Source organism: Podarcis raffonei, chromosome 2, assembly GCF_027172205.1.
Source record: "Podarcis raffonei isolate rPodRaf1 chromosome 2, rPodRaf1.pri, whole genome shotgun sequence".
NCBI lineage: Eukaryota > Metazoa > Chordata > Lepidosauria > Squamata > Lacertidae > Podarcis > Podarcis raffonei.
Genome location: NC_070603.1, coordinates 86,344,696 through 86,364,659, shown reverse-complemented (window position 1 = coordinate 86,364,659; position 19,964 = coordinate 86,344,696). Strand labels below are relative to the sequence as shown.

General features: G+C 46.3%; 1 protein-coding gene across 4 annotated transcripts in view; it reads right to left on the bottom strand.

The window, feature by feature from the left end:
• PLXNA1 (plexin A1) overlaps positions 1–18,246 on the bottom strand; it is a 296,620-nt gene extending 278,374 nt beyond the window's left edge. For 2 of the 4 annotated variants that reach the window (XM_053378003.1, XM_053378006.1), the window contains exon 1: positions 17,985–18,244. The gene's annotated coding sequence lies outside the window, so the exon portion shown is untranslated. Of the gene's footprint in view, positions 1–17,159; positions 17,382–17,984 lie in introns of those variants that run through there. The other 2 variants (XM_053378005.1, XM_053378004.1) reach the window with 2 other exon arrangements.
• Between the last annotated feature and the right edge of the window lie 1,718 nt (positions 18,247–19,964).

Here is a 19,964-nt window from a genome sequence, read left to right as displayed (position 1 = left end):
ATCTGCATAGAAACAGCTGCAATATGGTTCACAAAATCCAGGTTTTGTTTTTACATGGCACATTACATTGATCCCAATGAAGTTTGCTTCTAGTTAAGTGCACTTATTGATTTAAAGCATACCAAAATTGCTGTATACCAGGTGTGTAGCAATTTAATTGATGATGATGGTGATAGTAGTAGTAGTAGTAGTAATAGCAAAGAGGCACGGCCATTAATCATTTTTATCTGTATCTTTTTTTAAGACTTTGGAACAGCAACACTGCCTTCATTGACCCCATTCCCCAAAAGGTGGTGCCCAACTGGCTGAGTTCATTGAGAAAGTTGAAGGCAAATGCAGAGTAGCCATGACAGTGCAGTGGAAGGGTAGGGAAACAACCATGATAGTATGGGGGGGGAAGGTTACCAGGAGGGCATCTTCTCCAGGGTCCCCTCAAACCTGGCAGTACAGCTGCATCATAAGACAACCAGTTTGGTTCTTTTTAGCTCTGTTCTAAACATTTCAGAGAACAAACTGCTGCTGCATTTCACAGAAAGGCATATTTTAAGTTCCAGTAAAATAACTCTGTCTCAGTCTGAGATAAGCTTTTCCTCTTCTCCTCAGTTATTACCTGGCCCCTGCATAAAGCACTTTGCTCTGCCTGGTTCCTCTCCCTAGCTTTCCACCCTGTTCTGTTCTGGCTGGAAGCCTGTTCCAGACTTGCCAACGTGCGAGACGCTTCTGCCTGCAGTGAAGGAAGGGCCAAATTTCAAGAGAGCTTGGATCCACTTTTCACTTCAAAGTTCCAAGCCCCACAATGTAGCAAAAGTTTTTAATTGCCTAAGGAGGAGCTAGCCTGGGAAAGCTGGAAGCAGTGAGATAACCGGAGTCTCGCTGAACCGCAGAAAAGGAGGGGGGAGCGAGGGAGGGAAAAAATGTCTGAAAGTCTTCCAACAGAAACAAAACAAAGGGAAGGGAAACTATTTTTCAAGAGTGTGACACAGGCCTCTTTTTCACTCAGGCACCAAAGGACCAAGAGTAGCCAATAAAAGCAGACATGCACACAGGAATCCAAGTGAAGCCCAGCAAATGCCATGTATACGGACTGGCTTCCATAGGAATGCAAAGGCCATGGGAGAAATGGACCCAATACATCTGTGTTCTTAAAGGAAGACCACAAGCAGCCCTCCCAAGATCTCATGAAACTCAAGGTGCTTTAAAACAGGGTGAACATTTATGGTTCACAAATCAGTTCCGATTAAAAGATACTGCTATCTCTATGATCAGAATGTAAGAAGAGTCCTGCCACATCAGGCCAAAGGTCCATTAAGTCCGTCATCTTGTTTATAGCTATGCCCAAAAAATTGTCCCTGGGAAGGAAGCTCACCATCAGGGCTCAAAAGTGACAGCCGTCTCCTGCTTTTCTTGCTCCCCTGCAACTAGTATTCACTGACATGCTGCCTCTGGCCCTGGAGGTCACGTGTAACCATCATACTAAAAAAACCATTAAAAGTCAGTGCCACCCCCTATACAACTTGCAGCAATGAATTTCATGAATTATGATGCAACTCTCAAATGTCCCCCCAAGTCCCCACTTGAAACTAGATCCTCTGCACCAGGGATGGGCAACCAGTAGCCCTTCAGATACTGGTGAACTACAATTCCCATTATCCCTAATCATGGGCCATGCTGGCTGAGGCTAATGGGAGTTGTAGTGCAACAGCATCCAGAGGGCAACAGGTTCCCCATACCTGCTCTACACATACACCCACCCCCCCACACAAACCTGCCTGCTTTTGTGCAACCTGCCATTAACTCCCTTAGAATTTCTACACAGCACCTAACCTTCACTTCCTGGTCTCCTCCACACACAAAATTAACCCCCTACCACTCTGGGGGGAACCAGAGAACTGGTGGAAAGAGCGATAACCTTCCCTTGCTAATGGATGGTTTTAATTTCCATGCAGCAATCAAATTTTTTTTTAAAGGCGGTCTGATTGCTCCCCAGGCTTTTGGATTATATTATCCTTATCACAAGGGAGACCAAAGCAAGTGGCATCAATTCAACAACGGCCACAGCAAACTCTGGCAATAAGAATTAGGGAAGCTGAATCCCACTCCTGGAAGGCAGAGCTAAAGAAGAGAAGGCCAATGCATTCTCTAAGCCCTAGAAGCGACTTTTAATGTGACTTAAAATAAGCACAGAAGCTGAATCAAGCAAAGATCATTAAGGTGTAAATTCAGCCCATTTCACGTTGCATCACCACATAACGTATTTATTGAAATGTTCATAACTGCTACAGGCCACACGTAGTCACATAATATCAAGGCAGCCTAAATGATGGGACTTGGCTTCTCAAACACAAAACATGGATTGCATTTAAAGTGGGGAAGCTTCTTAATGTAGCTCCAAGCATATTTGCAACATCTTGATTACGTGGCTTTTGGCAAATACTGAAGACACACCTCTTTATCCCAGCTTTTGACACTTGAGTTGAGTGTTTTTAGGACCCACCTTATTTTTGTTGCAAGTTGTTTTTAAGTGTTTTTAACGTTGTATTTTAATTGCTGTGACCTGCCTCCGGATCCTTAGGGTGAAAGGTGTGTTAATAAAAACAATGTGCACTGTTTTCCACAGCAAGCATATGAAGATGGGACAGCATACGTGTGTAAACGTACATCTTTAAATACACCTGCACAATCATAGGAGAAGCCACTCGTACGTGTCATCCACACATTACGTCAGCCACAGAAAACACCACAGCAATACTGGTGGTGGTCATGCAGCTAAACGTTTGCCCTACAAACCATTGATCTGTTCTCATTAACAAAGGCAGCTGTGACCCAATCACTGGATTCCACTGGAATGTGTGGCCCAGTCACAGCACACTATGATCCCCTGAACAAGGAGGCACTGTGGATAGTGAGCTTATGGGACGTCTGCTTCATGAGATTCTGGCACCAATTTTCTGCAAGCCACAACACTTATTTGTTTCCTCAGTTTTCCCAACAGCCTCTTGACTGTCTTAAACTTTGTCGTGTTTTTTAAAACTGCCTTTACCAGTGACAAGTGGGAGCTGGTATGCAATTAAAAATATATAAACTGTACAATTACAAACCATGTATTTTTGAATGCTCACATATTTCCACAAACCGAAAGGAAGCCACAAGTTATCACGTCCTTCAATCAATAAAGTGTGGGGAAAGCATCCTGGGGCCGGGACTGTCCCACATTATATTAGTCTGGGCTCAGCCAAGGGCCTCATTGCCAAAAGCAGACAGCTCTGCGGCTTTCGCAAGAGAAGTTTAAAATACTAGCATGCACACAAAATTTAACACTTCCTATTTTGGAAAAAGTTCCACCAATCCCTGACATGTTTCACTGCCTCTTTTCTCCCCTCAGTTTTGCTGGAGGCACTGGCCTGAAAAACAGGTTTTTGGCTTTCTGAGAGAACGTCTTGCTTGTTCTCCCATCGGAGGTGGCAACCCCATTTTTGAAACATCAGGGATGGAAACAACAATGTCACCGAAGAACAGGTCAAGTCAACGGAGCTCCCAGCAGTGCTTTGAGGATCAGAGCCTAAAGCGCTCAAAGCAAAAAGTCTTGTTTATATGCCTGCACTTCTAGGAATGAAAATGACTAAGGTAGGGGGAATGACTTGGAGAGGAGTGAAAAATGTACCATAGTAACTCAAGAGGATTTCACAGGGAGAGCTATTCCTAGACAAAGCGTCTCTCATCCTTTTCACTTTAACATCTTGACATTATACATTTAATAATTTAATACATGTAAGCTGAAATCCTATGCAACCTTACTCAGAAGTAAGATCCAGTGGGGCAGTGGTGAGAGCCACAGATACAAGATGGGATTTCTCCGGCCTCTACGTGGACAGATGGAGGGAACGTTGGGTACGTATTGATTGGGGCAGTGAGGTGGCTTGGAAGTTGAACGGAATCCGTTCCGGAAGTCTGTTCAACTTCCAAAATGTTTGGAAACCAACACGCTGCTTCTGATTGGCTGCAGGAAGTTCCTGCAGCCAATCGGAAACCGTGTAAGCCGCGTTGGATGTTCGGCTTCCAAATATAGTTCGCAAACCAGAACAGTCACTTCTGGGTTTGCAGCGTTCAGGAGCCAAAACGTTCAAGAGCTAAGCTATTTGAAAACCAAGGTATGATTGTACCTGATCATGTGTTTCTTGGGGAGGACACTAGGGGCTTGGGGGGAGGTGGGGGGGAGCCCAACCCACCACACCACTGTCCAGTTGTCCCCCCCCCTTGCATGCAGTCCCCAACCCATTGATCATTACATTCAGTCCTAGGGGCAGTAAGTTTGTTCACCCCCTTGAGTAAAGCTTCATAGACACAGTGCTTTTTTCTGAGGGGGGGGCACAGGGGGACGCATACCCCTAAACATTTTGTGAATCTAAGTTTGGCCTCATTGAAGGGCACTATTTCAATATGAGTAGGAAAATGAGAGTAGCCCCTAAACATTTATTTTAGAAAAAAGCACTGCATAGACAGATTAACATTTATCTCTCCTTCCTTCAGCTAATCAGTGGAGCTTTGCTTGATGGACAACAAGTAAAGATCTTGGGACTCAGGTCTCTTAAAGGACCTTCTGAACAATACAAACATGCATCATCTTCCCCCTCCTAATAGAAATATGACTGCAGGTAAGTAGCTCAAGGATTGTATGCACCATTTCCTCCAACCACAAAAGCCAGGAATAATTGAAGCTGTCAATGTTCAACAGAAATAAACTTCAATGCTCCTTTAAATCTTGATCTTAAACACCACTGATGGAACTTGAACTTCTTTAAAAGCCGTTTTTATGTCTGTTACATTCCCTCTCCCCCGGCTTATTCTACAAAAGATTAGAGGTGGCATCCATTTATTCAATTTTAAATGAGCTAACAGTTTACTCCAGGGTCCTCCCAAAGGCACCTTCACCAAGATTCTGCAATATGCAAATGTTTCTACATGCAATTGACTTAAAACCAGAGTTAATCAAGTAACACATTTTAATCCCCTGACAATCCTAGAGCCATCCCTTTATTGTCAAGGGGACTGCTCCCTTGGAAATGTAAGTATGTGTTGTGGGACCAGCCAGATATGACAGATGCAGTCACATTTCTTTGTTCATGCGTCTGCCTGCAAGGTAGTGTAATGCAGCAAGGTCACGTAATAAGATAAACTTTTCCCTCCCCTCTCATCTCATTGCACTGCCTTGCTGCAGGTATTTCCCAGTCCAGCGGTGATGTTGGAAGTTAAGGGAGTTAAGGAGAAAAGTGCCTGGAAAAACAGAGGGTGGGTCCTAGTATGTAATGCCAAACCCGTGGTTTGAAGTTGGCTTGCTTAGCAACCAACTATCATTTGTTTTAAATCAGCATATCTGGTTCACACATGTAACACTAAGCCAACATTCTTAGAAAATTAAAGTGACCTCGGCAGTCCTCCTATCGCTTTGGGAAGGATTCAACTTCCTGCTAAGGCGATCACTCCCTCAAGGCAATCATTTTGGTTTGCCAGATGGAATGAGCCCCCTCTCCCCCCCCACATGCTGTTCCAAGTGTCTGCCTAACAAACCCCCAGAGCCAATTTCATGGGGTATCGCGGGGGGAGCCCCATTGCACAAGCGTAAGTCTTTATACAGGGCTTCTACTGACAGGACTCATTAGTTGAATCCCACCCTTTCCCCAAGCTTGCTGAGGTTCACCCACATAGTGCTAAACCGTAGTTTAGTGTTATGTGCAATTAGTTTTTAGCTGTTAGGATTTAGCTTCACAAACCTATTTTCTTGTTTAAAAAAGGAGAGTGTGAATGCTTTACAACAAAATCCTGTTGACCGTTACTTGGGAGTAAGCCCCTTTGAACTCAGTGGGACTTACTTCTGATTGGGCACTCAGCATCTTGCAGGATCCATTTCCACAGAGCCCAGTAAGGCACAGTGGGACTAGGCGATAGTGAAGTCAGCTCAGATTCTATGTTTAGTTCACTGTCTCTGAATCGTATGAAAACAAGCCTCTCCCATTGTGGAGGACAGCTCTGCTTTAGTGAACTCCTAAGAAAACATGAATCACTCAACACTTATCAGTTCAAAACACCCGTGCAATTAACAAGACTTCTTTTTTTCCTATGGTATAATTATATACATTTTAATGCAATTACCACCCCTGTATTTTGTACATTAAACAGTAGGCAACCAAAGGAAGAGAGAGGCACTTTATTTTTCTTGGCTGAGCATTCCTGAAAAATAATAATATATTGCAAAACTGACTTGCCTGGTGATGCCGTCTCTACAAGATTTTTTAAAATAAAATAAAAAAATACAAGGTGAGGAGGAGAACAAGACAGAATGATGCTAAAAAAAGAATTAAATTGCAAAAAAGGCCCACATTTCTCTGCTGCTATAGGAAAAGTTATGGCTTGTGCAGGATGCCACATACACCACCAACTGGGCCCTAGCAACCTCAGCACCTGTGTCAAATCCACCTCCCTCCAACCCTGCCCCCAACAGCCATTGAAAAGTAAAAGCAAATAAATAAAACAAATGACCGTCAGTCAGTTCCCCCAGTCCCTGAAGCCGAGGTCATTAGGCAGATTAAAGTTCCCAAGCTTTGGCCAGAGGCACAGTTAGCAAAGTGCAGTTAAAGTGCCCAAATTGGATTACTACTTCTCCTCGGTCTCAGTGCCAACTTGGCCAGCAGATTGGATGTGTGAGATAGGAAAAGCGGGGCGGGGGGAGTGGGGGGGGAGGGAGAGCCCACAGGCTGCTCTGCAAGCTGTCAGCCTTAGCAAAGTGGGCTCCTGCAAGAGCTGAAGAGAAGAGCTGGAGCTGCAGAGTCAAGACTGTGTCAAAGACGCAGGGGGGTTCTAATCAGGCAGCGGGAGGGAAGTGCACTCTGCGCACCCTCAGAGACATGTCTAGTATTATTTTGCCTGTGACACGACCAAGCCCTGGCGCTGAAATACATTCCGGGGCCTGACACAGCCACCAAGTGGGAGGCAATGCTTTCGGCAGAAATAAAGAGTCGTCTCCCTGGAAAGAAATGATAGCATTTCCAGAGGACCTCTGAGGGAGGATGGATAACAGCCCACTTCAGCTGAGGTTTACGGAGAACCAAACGAAAGCCAATCTGATTTTACCCAGCAGGCCACCTTGTAGAATGTCCATCTTTCATACGCAGTAATAGTCAGCGTTTTTGATCCAGGATCAGAGCAACAAGTTTTTACTCTCAGTGATAAAGGCAGGCAAAGGTACTAACAATGCCACCCAAGAGGCTGTGAAGACCAGAGAATGGGTTTTCCAGTGCAGCTATTTAAGAAGCATTTATGTGCGTTATCTATCCTTCATGGTCACCTGAAATAGCAGGCGTCAGAGAGCAAATTGCTGCTCGGTAGCAAAGGAGTTTTCAATGTTCTGCAAGAATTTGGGGGTGGGTGTTTCTGTAGCAAGCAGGAGTCACTGGAGGATTGGAGAACAGAAAAGAGCAACTGCCAAGGCAGGAGGCAAAAGAAAGGCCCACAAGTGGAAACTGTGTCTCCTGACTCAACATCCCACCCCACTGCAATCGGCTCTTTTGCCCTCTCTCTCCTGCCACCTCTAGCAAGAAAGATAGATAGAAGAGAGAGAGAGAGAGAGAGAGAGAGAGAGAGAGAGAGAGAGAGGAGCGCAGAGCACTCCACTCTTCTGTAGGTGGTTTCTACCTTGCCACACTGAGGCAGGGTAAAGTATTACAGTAAACCGTTTGGCAGAAGAAAAGCAAAATACACAAGATTGCAGATTCTGCAGAGTATCCCTTCCCCTCCCCCCAAATCCCTTAATGTATCAGAACAGTAGGAAGAGGTCCTCAAATGGATATAACAAGTAATTTAGTCTACAGTTCCAGCAGATGGCTTCGAGGGCCATGTGGGCAACTCACTCCCATCAGGAGCAGCACTCAACACCTTCTACATGCGCTGTGTCAGGAAGATTTTGGTCATCACATAGCTGGACAGAGTCTCAAACAAAGAGACACGTTCTCCTCAACTACATTCCTAGCATGTTCACACTTCTGTCCAAGCTGGCTTGGTCATGTCCACAGAATAGAAGATGGCAGGATCCCCAAGGATCTACAGGGAGCTGGCTTCAGGCACCAGGCCCATTGACAGACCAACTCTGTGATACAAAGATGTCTGCAAACATGGCATAAAGGCTAGCAGCATTAACCTCACCATGTGGGAATCCCTTGAAGACAACCACAGCGCCTGTTGACTATCAGTCAGGTTGTGTATCCACAGTAGTGTCCAGAGGAGGAATGACCACTGAGAGGAGCACAGAGAGAAGGAACGCCATGATGCATCTGCAGCAGCACAACTGGATGCCTTCCTTCACCTGCCCCAGCTGCAACAAAACATCTCTCTCCCGTGTCAGTCTCTACAGCAGGCGTGGTAACTCTCCAACGTTTTGCCTTCACCTCCAAAGGTTCACTCTTCCATTGTCTCCCGAGACAAACTGATGCCAGCAAAACACATGGGCCTGCACACACTCCCCAGTTCCTCAACAGTAAATGAGGACAGCAAACACTCCCAGCCTATCCTTCCACTTAATGCTCCTCTCGCAGAGTTTACAAAGAGAAAATACTTTAAACAAAAGACTCAGATAATCTTGGCAGCTGTAAAATGTCATCACTTACAAAACTAATCTTATGGAGTTTAATTACATAATATTATGAGATCATCTAGCATCTTCACTCAGCAGAAGTGGAAGGGAGGAAAACCCTTTACATTTAATTTAGGCTGAGGTTTGACATCTGAAGTTCAGTGACTGTTCAGGCAACTGGAAGGGAATTTCAGCATTTTGTTCCACAGAGAACCAAGAGGAGAGGTTGGGGCAGGTGCTTTCTGTGCCCCTGCTAAATGAGGAAAACCTCCAACGTATATGCTACTTGCTTTAAACAAAACTCCTGATGGTCAGTTAATGTTTCTCCGGTATCTAAAAGGCATTTGCCTGGGGTTTAAAGGGTCTGGGAACAGGGGATGACATAAAAGCAACAGCAGCAAAGGTCAAGCTGGAACAGAAACACATCATCCAAAAGTAATGGCTGCTCCAGGAGGAAATGCACAGACATGACTGAGCTTTTTATTTGAGGAGCAGTGTGGTTTCTTTAGCTCTTTTCTAAACACATGGATTGACCGCCCCTAGAAGTGCTGAGCGGCTGCTCTTCACAGGGTGAAACTGGACCCACACCTCTTAGCAGGTCAAAAGACATCCTTTATGAAAAGGCATTACCCACGCTTGAGATGAACTGAATTTGTTAAGTACACCTTCCTTTTAGCCACCACTTCAGCATCCTACCACAAAAGGCCTTTGATCAAATAACACACCCAAATATATCTGGACGAACAAGTTGTGTGCGTTTACACACACAAAAGCGAGGCATATGCACTCACAGTCTGCCAGCTGCCAGAAGAATCGCCTTGGGTATCAGAGATAGGCAACAATGAAAAATCCATGTGCAACACCATTAAATCCAAAAGCAAATAGCACCCTCACATATGCCTTTCTCACTGCTACTAATTCCCATGACAGAAGGTCACTTAACACAACGCTAGTTGCGTGCTACCACTATTTAGTAACAGTGACTGTCTGGGACATATCCTAGGGCGCATATTCCAAACATGTGGGGCAGTGGCTAGACTTGTGATACCTCAGTGTCATCCATTAGAACTGAACCCACAAGAACACTCCCCTACAGATGCACACTGCAGGGGAGTATTGGTACTTGTGGGGCAAACCTGTATTTCAGTGAAACTTCACCACCATTACGGGTCATCTCACTGAGGAATCGCAAGAGTTGGAGGGATCTTTGTAGGCAATCTAGTCCAGCCATTTGCTCAATGCAGGAAATTCAGGGCCAGGACATCCCCAAGAGATGGCTGCCCAGCCTACACTTGGAAAACCTCCAGTGAGGCAGAGCTCAACATCAGGTAACTAACTGGTTCCATTGTTGAAACTACTCTTAGACTCAACTAATTTCTCCTAAGGTTCAGCTGAAACCTACCTTTGTATAACTTAAGATCCTATTCTGCCCACTAGGGAAGCAGAGGACAAGTCTGGGCCCGTCTTCTATGTGACAGCCCTTCAGGTATTTGAATGGTGCTATTGTTTCCCCCTCAGCCTTCTCAAGGCTAAAGGTAGGCAGTTCCTTCAACCTCTGCTCATTGGACTTGGTTTTCCATAACCCTGGCTATACTCCTGCTTCGTTTCCCTCCAGTGTGGTGTAGTGGTTAAGAGCGGTAGTCTCGTAATCTGGGGAACCGGGTTCGTGTCTCCGCTCCTCCACATGCAGCTGCTGGGTGACCTTGGGCCAGTCACACTTCTTTGAAGTCTCTCAGCCCCACTCACCTCACAGAGTGTTTGTTGTGGGGGAGGAAGGGAAAGGAGAATGTTAGCCGCTTTGAGACGCCTTAAAGGGAGTAAAAGGCGGGATATCAAATCCAAACTCTTCTTCTCTAGCTCTGATCAAAGTTATCTATATCCTAATTGAAGGATGGCACCCAGAACAGGGCAGAGTGCTGCAAATGTGGTCTGACTAGTGCAGAATAAAATGAAACTAATATTTATTTGACTTGGTTTTTTTAATGCAGTCTAAAGACATTGGCATTTTATGAAGACACGTCACACTGCTGACCCAAGTTCAGCGTGTAATCAGCTAGAATCCCAAGGTCCTTTTCACATGCCAAGCCAAGTATCCCGTCCTATACTTGTGCATTTTATTTTGCCCTTGCATTCATCTCTATTGAATTTCAGTTCATTAATTTCAGCCCAGTTTTCCATTCTAACAATGTAACTTCGAATTTTATTCATTTCCCCTGCACTGTTAGGTGCTTTTAAGAACAAAGAACAATCCAACTCTGCCTCACTCCCACCAAATCCCTTTACCTTTAACATTAAAATTTTGTATTGTGCCTTTCCCCCATTTAAACCTCACAACAAACCCGTGAGGTAGACTGAGTGTCTTACCCAAAGCTGGCTATTAAGCTTCACATAGCAGACTGGAGATTTCCCACTAACCACTGCCCCACATCGCACAGAATATGGCGTACCACAATTAAACTATAGGCAAGTAAGGTTCACCACTGTACTAGATGTTTACTGTAGGGTGATGGATATAGCAAAAACAATTCCATGAAATCACACATATTGTGGCACATACTGGAGCAGAAAGTGGAAAACCCAGGGTCATCAGAGAAACTTGTGTCTTAGTATATCTTAGAGAATCTCCATGTTTGGCAGCAACCATGTTTACTGAGACTATATTGTTTTCCCAGACATGGGAAGCACAAACAGACACATGTTCTTAACACCCATACAAATGAGTGCACAACGTTGTGCCTTAAAGTGACCTTCTGATACATGTGCAAAAGGATGGGCAGCTGTCATTCATATTTCACTGCTTCAGAAAACACCAGTGTACCTGCAGCAAACACAATCATGATGTATAAAAGGGTGGAATCACTCCCCTGTGTGATAGAGCAGTCTGTCCCAACCTGGTGCCCTCTAGGTGTTTTCCATTCCCATCAATCCCATGCACCTTGTTTGCCCTTGGAAAACAACAGTAAGCTAATGAAGATGCTGAACTCTGGGTGTTGTATGCTTCCAGAAGGGCACTCATCAGGAGGTCAGTTGCAACGCATTACATCTATTTCATAATCAGAGGAAGCCCAACAAAAAGCAAATCACAGGATATGTTCCACTGTGGTGGCTCAACACTTCTCAGTCTAGTTTTTACTTGCCACTGATTTCTGTATCACTTTGGCTAAGTCCCCCTAGTATTTTACCATTATATGACGGCAAAATTGAAGACTGGAGGAAATGTGAATGTGCTTGAATGCAAAGGAGCATTAACAGATGTACACAGATGTCTACAGTTGTGGGTGTGGGTGTTTGTCCTCACAACATCCCAGTAAGGTAAAGCAACACTCTTGCATCTCACTCCGCAACTTATAAAACAGAGATAATAGCATGGTGCTATCTTTCAGGGGTACTGTGAGGATAACTGTGTATGTACTGCAGGGCAGTTAAATTTCTATGGATGTCGGCTTGGTATAAGCATCTCGGATAGGTAATTAGTGCCTCTGGGCCTCTGTGTGCATTTGTTTTATTACAAAGGAGACTGTTAGGGATAGTGATGTGGTTCAAAATAAATTTGAGTCAGATGTGACGCCAATAACTGCATCCTGCAAGCAGCACTCACACTGACTCCAGGGGGCATTTGCCTACTTCAGTAACAAAAGGTGAGGTTCCTCAACTGAACACCTTCCATTCAGGCAGGAGACAAGCCCCCTTACCGACACAAGTGGCAGAGGGCATAAACTAACTCCAGCATTCATCATCAGTTCAGGAGTCATTAATAGCCTCCAATTCCCCAAAATGCACACCGTTCTCATAAGGCCTCTAGCGCTGCCTTCTATTCCGGCCCCAACTCTCCTTGGGGAGGAGAGGAGTGAGCTACAGTTATTTTTTAAAAATCGGTAACCATGCAGGAAACACACAAACAAACAAACAAACAAACAAACACAAACACCAGGCTGGGCAGCATTTAAGTTATGTGTGTGTGTGTGTGTGTGTGTGTGTGTGTGTGTGTGTGTAAGAGAGAAAGAGAGAGAGAGAGAAACAAATTAAATTCCCTAATAATTAAGGCTGCACTCCTTCACTTAACTTGTTAGAAACAAACTCACCTGAAATCAGGGGCATTTGCTTGCATGTTTAGGATCAAGGTAAAAACCACAATTCCTATAAAGTGAAATCTAAAAACTGAGTGACTGTATGGAAACAACTGGCTTAGCATGGTAAATAGATCTGATGATGTGATTATCATGTGGGAGATGACTGTTTCTTGGGAGAACACTGTTTTTTAAAAAATTTAAATGGTGTGGGGAGATCCAGAAAAATAAAGTTTACATTCAATATACTATTTTTGAACGTTCTATTTAAGATAAATTAATAACATTTTACATGAACATATAAAGCTGCTTTATACTAAATCAAACCCTTGGTCCATCATAGAATCATAGAGTTGGAAGAGACCACAAGGGCCATCGAGTCCAACCCCCTGCCAAGCAGGAAACACCATCAGAGCACTCCTGACATATGGTTGTCAAGCCTCTGCTTAAAGACCTCCAAAGAAGGAGACTCCACCACACATCTATGATGCTGAAGCAGGTGTGCATCTGGTCAGTGGATGGGAGACAACCTTTATGAATCCAACATATGCCACCTTGAGTACCATGATGGAAGTAAGGTGAGCTATAAATGTAGAAAATAAATACTTCTAGTTCTGGTTCTCCAGCATCTCAGGCAAAGGGGCTTCCAAGCACTGCTACTTAAGATCCTTTTACAGTACAGTGGTACCTTGGGTTAAGTACTTAATTAGTTCTGGAGGTCCATTCTTAACCTGAAACTGTTCTTAACCTGAAGCACCACTTTAGCTAATGGGGCCTCCTGCTGCTGCCGCGCCGCCAGAGCACGATTTCTGTTCTCATCCTGAAGCAAAGTTCTTAACCCGAGGTAATATTTCTGGGTTAGCAGAGTCTGTAACCTGAAGTGTATGTAACCTGAAGCGTATGCAACCTGAGGTACCACTGTACTTAGAAATGCCAGGAATTGAAGGTGGGACTTTTTACATATAATGCAAGTGCTCTATAAGGGAGTGACAGCCCTTCCACTAAATATCTGAAAACGATGGCACTTGCAAATGGAACAAGCAGTCCAGATCCCAATGGAGAATGTTGTCAACAACTGGACATATCTGAACCTAAGTACATAGTTTAATACACATTCTAATTTGGCAGGAGGGGTGTTTTAGTGTCCCTGAAAAGCTTGCTATGGTATCACACAAATGGGAGAGAACACCCAATAATCCAACTGTGAAAAGCAAGAATCGCCCTCTGGCCATTGTTTTTGCAAAATCTACCAGAGAGGAATACATGCATGTTAGGCACAATGGGATCTTAATCCAAACAGGCAGATCAGGTTAAAGGAATCAGCAGGATCCAAAACAAAAATACAGATCCAGAGTGCAACACAGCGGATTACCATCTAGCATTCCCCACAGTGTCTTGCTCTGCTACACGATCACATATTTTGGATCTAAACTTCCTTCCCACCCACACAGACTCGATATTGTCTCAGCACCACCAGCACTGTAATTTACTAATATAAAACAAGTTGAACTATGCAAACAGTCTGAAGCAGAAGATTTTATTTTTAAGCCTCTTCTCTTTATAACCCACTTAAGAAATTATCTCTGCCTCTAGCTGCAAGTTGTAGGGGGATGGCCTGCTAATTTGCTTTGATTTCCTCACTCTGCACAATTTGGTCACAACCAGTATCTTAAGAGAGAGATATCGAGTCACTCATTTTACCCACTGAGTACATACAAAAGACTTTGAGATTGTTCAGGAAGCAATTAGATGCTATACAGAGGGAAATGATGTCTTCAAATGAATAACCTTTGATGCAGTCAATAGCCCTGTGCTCATCCTTTGCAGATTCCTCTTCCCCATCATTGCAACAACAAAAAATGGATGAATAATTTTTATTCCACTGAAAGGGCAATAACCAACTGTATTCTAAGAAGTCTGTTTGCTTACAGATTTCATCTTAAGGGAGGGGGGAAACTACTTCCTAAAGGCAGCTTTCGATCTGAACTTTTCTTCCTGCTGTGTTTCTAAAAGGATTATTGTAAATGTTAATTTGTACGATATTGAAGATACTTCCTTCAAAACACATGGGCATGAGGGAGTGGGGAAAGGGTTTTTAACTAGAAAGGCTAAATCCCACACCTCTTCCTAATTTACCAGATTCCTAACTAGGTTCATTCTGTAACTACTGATCTCATGTAAATTCTGCCTATACCCTCCTTGCTTCACAACCCCCCAGTCAGAGCTGGTCAATGCAGACGCTTAATCAATATGCATAAACACACGGCTAAGGTGATGAGAGAGAATTTCACTGGATGGAAAGGAAGAATGCGCACACATAAAAAATCAAAGGGGGAAAAAGGATCAAATATTCATTTATTGATTGGACCCAGACCACATCTGAATGTCTGCAAAGCCTTGCACTCAAATATGCTGGAGCCTTGCAAGTGTGCTTTGGACACAGATTTTATACCTGTATCACACACACACACACACACACACACACGTACAGAGGACCCAATAACTAGAACAGTGGTTCTAGGAAAGCAATTCTGAAAAGCAAATATGCAAGCAAGAGCTACAATCTGCATAAATGGGCTTATTTTTATTTGAACAAATTTATTATTTACCTAGACATTTACCCTGTCTTCCCGAAAGGGTTCAGGGTGGTTTACAACCTCCAGTTTTTGTTTAATGTAAAGGCTTATACATATGCATTATGGATAACACCTACACACAACACACAACAGCCTCTCTTATTCACTCCACAGAGCTATATTTATCATCTGGGTGCAAGGAGGGTTGCTGTTGGGTGGCAGAGCTTCGGAGCCTTTCCTAAACTACACCATAATCAGCAAGAATAATTCATGAATGAATAACCCATAATATGGTGCTACGTGCTTTTCGAAGCGCTGTGCAAAGGCTCCTTGAATTCTTACAGCACTCCTGGTCCACATATTCTCTCATTACCAGATGGGGGCAGGAAAAGGTGGGGGGGCTATTCTGCTTAACGAACTAGGCTATACAACAAGACCCATCAGCAGCCGCCACCCTTAATAGCAATGAGGGCAGTGTGGGGTTGGAGTCACTGGACTGCTGGCTGGCCAAATTAGCTCCTGCTTGCCCATTAAGGAAGTTGACAAGCAAGGAGAAAGCGGTTTCCTTTTGGAAGGAGGAACTCTAGCAGGCTGGGTGGAGGAAAGCCTCGCGGCAAGGAGAACCAAGGTGTGGGTACCTACATCCTGCCTCACAGCAGCCAGGCAGCCCCGCGGGGACTCTTCCGGCTCGGCTGGGGCATCTCTCGCTAAGCTCACGGGGCTTCTTCCCAAGCCAAAGGGACGACTCGCTCCCCAGGCAAAGTTCTTCAACTCCGGGTGCCAGGAGGGACGGATTTAGGGAGAAGAGGGTCGGGCAGCCTAGGGGTAATGACGCCAAAACTAGGCTAGGGGAGAAAATGGTGTCCCCCCTCCCTTTAGACTTGCTGTGGGTTGCAAGATTGTGCCCTGGGGGGTCCTCTAACTGCCCGATCTCAGCTGTCCACCGTCCCCGACATCCCAATAAAAGGAAAATAGTAGTAATAATAATAATCTTTGCGATCAAACTTTTCCCCTTCGCAAATCAGGAGAGCGAGAGGGAGAGCAAGGAGGAATGGCTGGTGGAAATGACACGACCATCTCCACCGGGTTCATTGCGCCGACGAGGATGACTGGAGAGTTGAGTCACTTTTCGCACTGCGAAGCTGCTGCCCTCCCCTCGCCAGCCTCCGAAGCCAGAAAAGACAGTGTCTATCCAAAGCCAGCTTCTCTCTCTCCCCACACACGCACACTCTCCCCGCACACCCCCAAGGAGAAAAGGAAGGAAAAGATGCAATACAGCAGGCTTGCCGAGCCGTTCGCCAGGCGCCGGCCCCCCTCCCTCCCTCCCAGCAAGGCGGAGGCAGGCAGGAGCTCCTGGAGAATAACCCACAAGCGCAAGGTAAATGCGGAAAGAGCTGGCAAGCGGCAGTCGGAGCGCCACGCTGCACCCGCGCAGCCACACACGCAGGCTGCCGTCCTCGCTCAGCTCTGCTGCAGTTTTCTCCCCCCGCCGCCTCCAAGCGAGCTCCGTCCTTGCCTACTTTCCCCCCTTCGCCCAGGCATGGTGTGCCGAGGGGTGTGTTTGCGGGAGGAGAAAGGCAAAGAGAGAGACCTCCGCATGCACGGAACCAGCGCGGCGGCGGCACATTTTTAGTGCCTCCAAAGCTCTCCAAGGAAGCGCTGCTGCTGCTGCTCCTCCTCGTGCTCGGCCGCCGCCGCCCTCCACCCCCGCTCGGCTTTCCCTCCCCGCCGCGCATCTCTTGCTAGCGTCGCTGTTACAACCACATGCGGATCCATTCCAGTCCTTTCCATTCCGTTTCCACCACCCGCCACTACGGCCGCCGCTAACCACGCGCGCGCACACGCCCTTCTCTCGCGCGTCGCAAAGGCTGCCGAGGTGCCGCGTTCGCTACGCACACTTTTTAATTGCCAGCGCTCCTCCGCGTCTCATTGTCAACTCTTCCCGCTCCGAGCCTGCCTCGCCGGCCACATTTCCCTGCTTCCTTTTCACCGAAGGACCCATGCAGCCTCTCTCGCTCTTCCTGATGCCGAGATCCCCTCGGGAAAAAGCCTTCCGACCACACCATTCCGGGCTAGCGTTTTTGGCCAAGCGATGAGCCGGTCCCCTTTCTCACCCCACCCCCATGCCACATTGGTGTGTGTGCGCGTGCTCGTGCGTGTGTGTGCTCGTCTCACGCGCTTTCCCTACTTTACGATCTCCCCGGCACACACAGCGCACATACCAAAGACACCACCACCACCCCAAATAATAGCAGCGCCTTGGCGTCGGCGCCGCCGATCCCACCCAGCAAAAGAATCCAGCAAACTCCTCTCTCCTCCCGCATGCAAAAGAAAGGAATAAATCAACTAACTGGAAAGCGGGTCTCTCGCCGCGTCCGGAACCGCAAATCTCTGCCCCCCACCACCTCGCCCCCAGTAAAACAGAAAAGGCTCCCTCCGAGCTAAGAAAGGCTGGACATCTCCCCGTGTGTGTGTGTGTTTTGTGAGTGTGTCTCTCTTGAATGAGGCTCAACTATCTCGGAGCCAAGCCAGGGAAGCGGAGAAAGGCGTTTCGCTACGCTCTCTCAACCCTCTCCATGCAAACCACCTCTCGCGTCTGCCTCTCTGCAACGATCGCTTGCGTTTTTCAAACAAATCAAACATACAAAAAAAAAAAAGAGCCCACCCCAGAAACGTATCCACGGAAAGCCTCAAAGAGGAAAGTTAGACGGGGTGACTTACAGCTTGAATCGGAGCTTGCTTCGGAGGCGCCTGCCATGATTACATTCCACACCGAACAACCCCCGCGCTGCAACTCCGGGCTCCGCGCTCCACTTGCTTTTCTGCCGCCGCCGCCGCCGCTGCTGCCCAGCATGAATGGAAAGGAATGCAGCGCAGGGTTCCAATGGAACTCCAGCCTCGATCTGACTTCCCAGGGAGGCAGACGGAGAGACACATTCAAAAGGGGCTGCAGTCGGTGCTCGGCTCGCCCGGATTCGGCCTCTAGAGGGCGCCCACACCTGTGCAGACCGGCGCGCTAGAGGAGAGGAGGAGGAGAGAAGAGAATGAAGAGCAGGCGAGGGGAGGCCCGCAAGCCGAAGGAGGCTGGCGCGCTCTTAAAGGGGCAATGCCGCCCGAGGAGCCTTAAAAGCGGTGATGCTCGCAATGGCTTGTCGGAAGAACCGAGGGTGCCGCAGGAGGCGGGGCGGGGAGAAATCGTCTCGGGAGCAAGAATGGGTCGGCAGCAACACTCTGGACGTGGAAAAACGTGTCTTGCTTTGCTTTACAAGGGGATGGTTGTCCGTTTTTGCAAAGGGATGCAAAAGCTGCTTTGGCTAGGATGTAGAGCTGAATTAAAAGGTTCGCAGCAAATGCGTTGCAGGCTGAACCGCGATCGTGTCATCGCCGGTGAAAATCCCCTTGCTAAGGAGAGCTGTGAGGCATGGGGCACAATCCCCGAACGTTTCTTCAGAAGTAAACCACGCTGTGTTCAATGGGAAATAGGAAGCTACCTTTTACTGCTCCGCCCACCTCAGTACTGTCTGCACTAACCGGCAGAGGCTCTCCAGGATTTGGGCAGAGGGGACATTCCTAGCCCTAGCTAGAGACGCCAGGAAATGAAGCTGAGACCTTGTTCTATGCCTCAGAATGGTGCGGGGGGGGCACGGTCAAGCCCAAATAGCCTAAATCAGCAGGGCTGGCTGGAGATGATGGGAATTATGGTCCACAAATATTGGGAGGGCACAAGTTTGGGCAAGGCTGGCTGAAACTTTTGGCAACAGTGCAACCATTAGTGAAAACAGTAGTGAGCTGAGGTCCTTTTAGACTCTGGACTTAATAGTCATATGGGAGGTGATGTAGGGAAAAAATGCATCCAGGCCTGCTGCATTTGTGGGAGGGGGCTGCTTATTCTGCCCCCAAGCAGACATGTAGCTGGGCGGGGGGCGAGGCTAGCCAGTTTTTTTGCCCCGGGTGAAGCCTCCAGAAGGGTGCACACAAATGCATGGAGAACAACACGGAGAACCTTACTTTTCTTTTCTTTTTACATCATTACTGTAGATCCTTTTCTCTGATCAGAGCAACACTGCAACATCGGATTCACCTGAAGGTTCCCAGTTTTATATATCACTTGCTTACAGTGCAGACCATCTCCCATTGATTTTTTATTGAGCTAGGCTAGGCTGAGTTCCAAAGTACATTTCCGGGGAAGCAAGTTCTGTCGAAATGGGATTTTCTTCCCATTTAGAAACAGAGAGTAAAGAAGGAAGGGCCCAGGAGGAGCAATTAATCTTTCAAGTTTTGAAATTTCAAAAGGACTACGGGTGGTTCTTGAACATTCACATTTGTTAACCAGTGTAGGCCTCCCCCCTCCCCCCGTGCATGCTTTTCAGCACCAATAACAAGAAATATGAGGAAACTTTTCACTAGATCTGTAGCTAGAAAAATGATGTCAAAAGTGTGTGTCATCACACTTCATACATCGGTATCTATGTTTGGAGGGGAGTCCCACACATAGCAAATAAAATAAAATTACACCCCTCCCCCAAAAAACCATAACAGTGGCAAAACAAACATGTAAATCCAACCTAAAGAAATTTCATCTATACATAAGCATACTGTTTTACATTTGTGAAACAAATTTCACTGTGGCCAGCTTTTAACCCACTATGAAAGCAGACTACTAGACCACATAAGCACCTAGAAGCTAAGAGTTAGTGAATG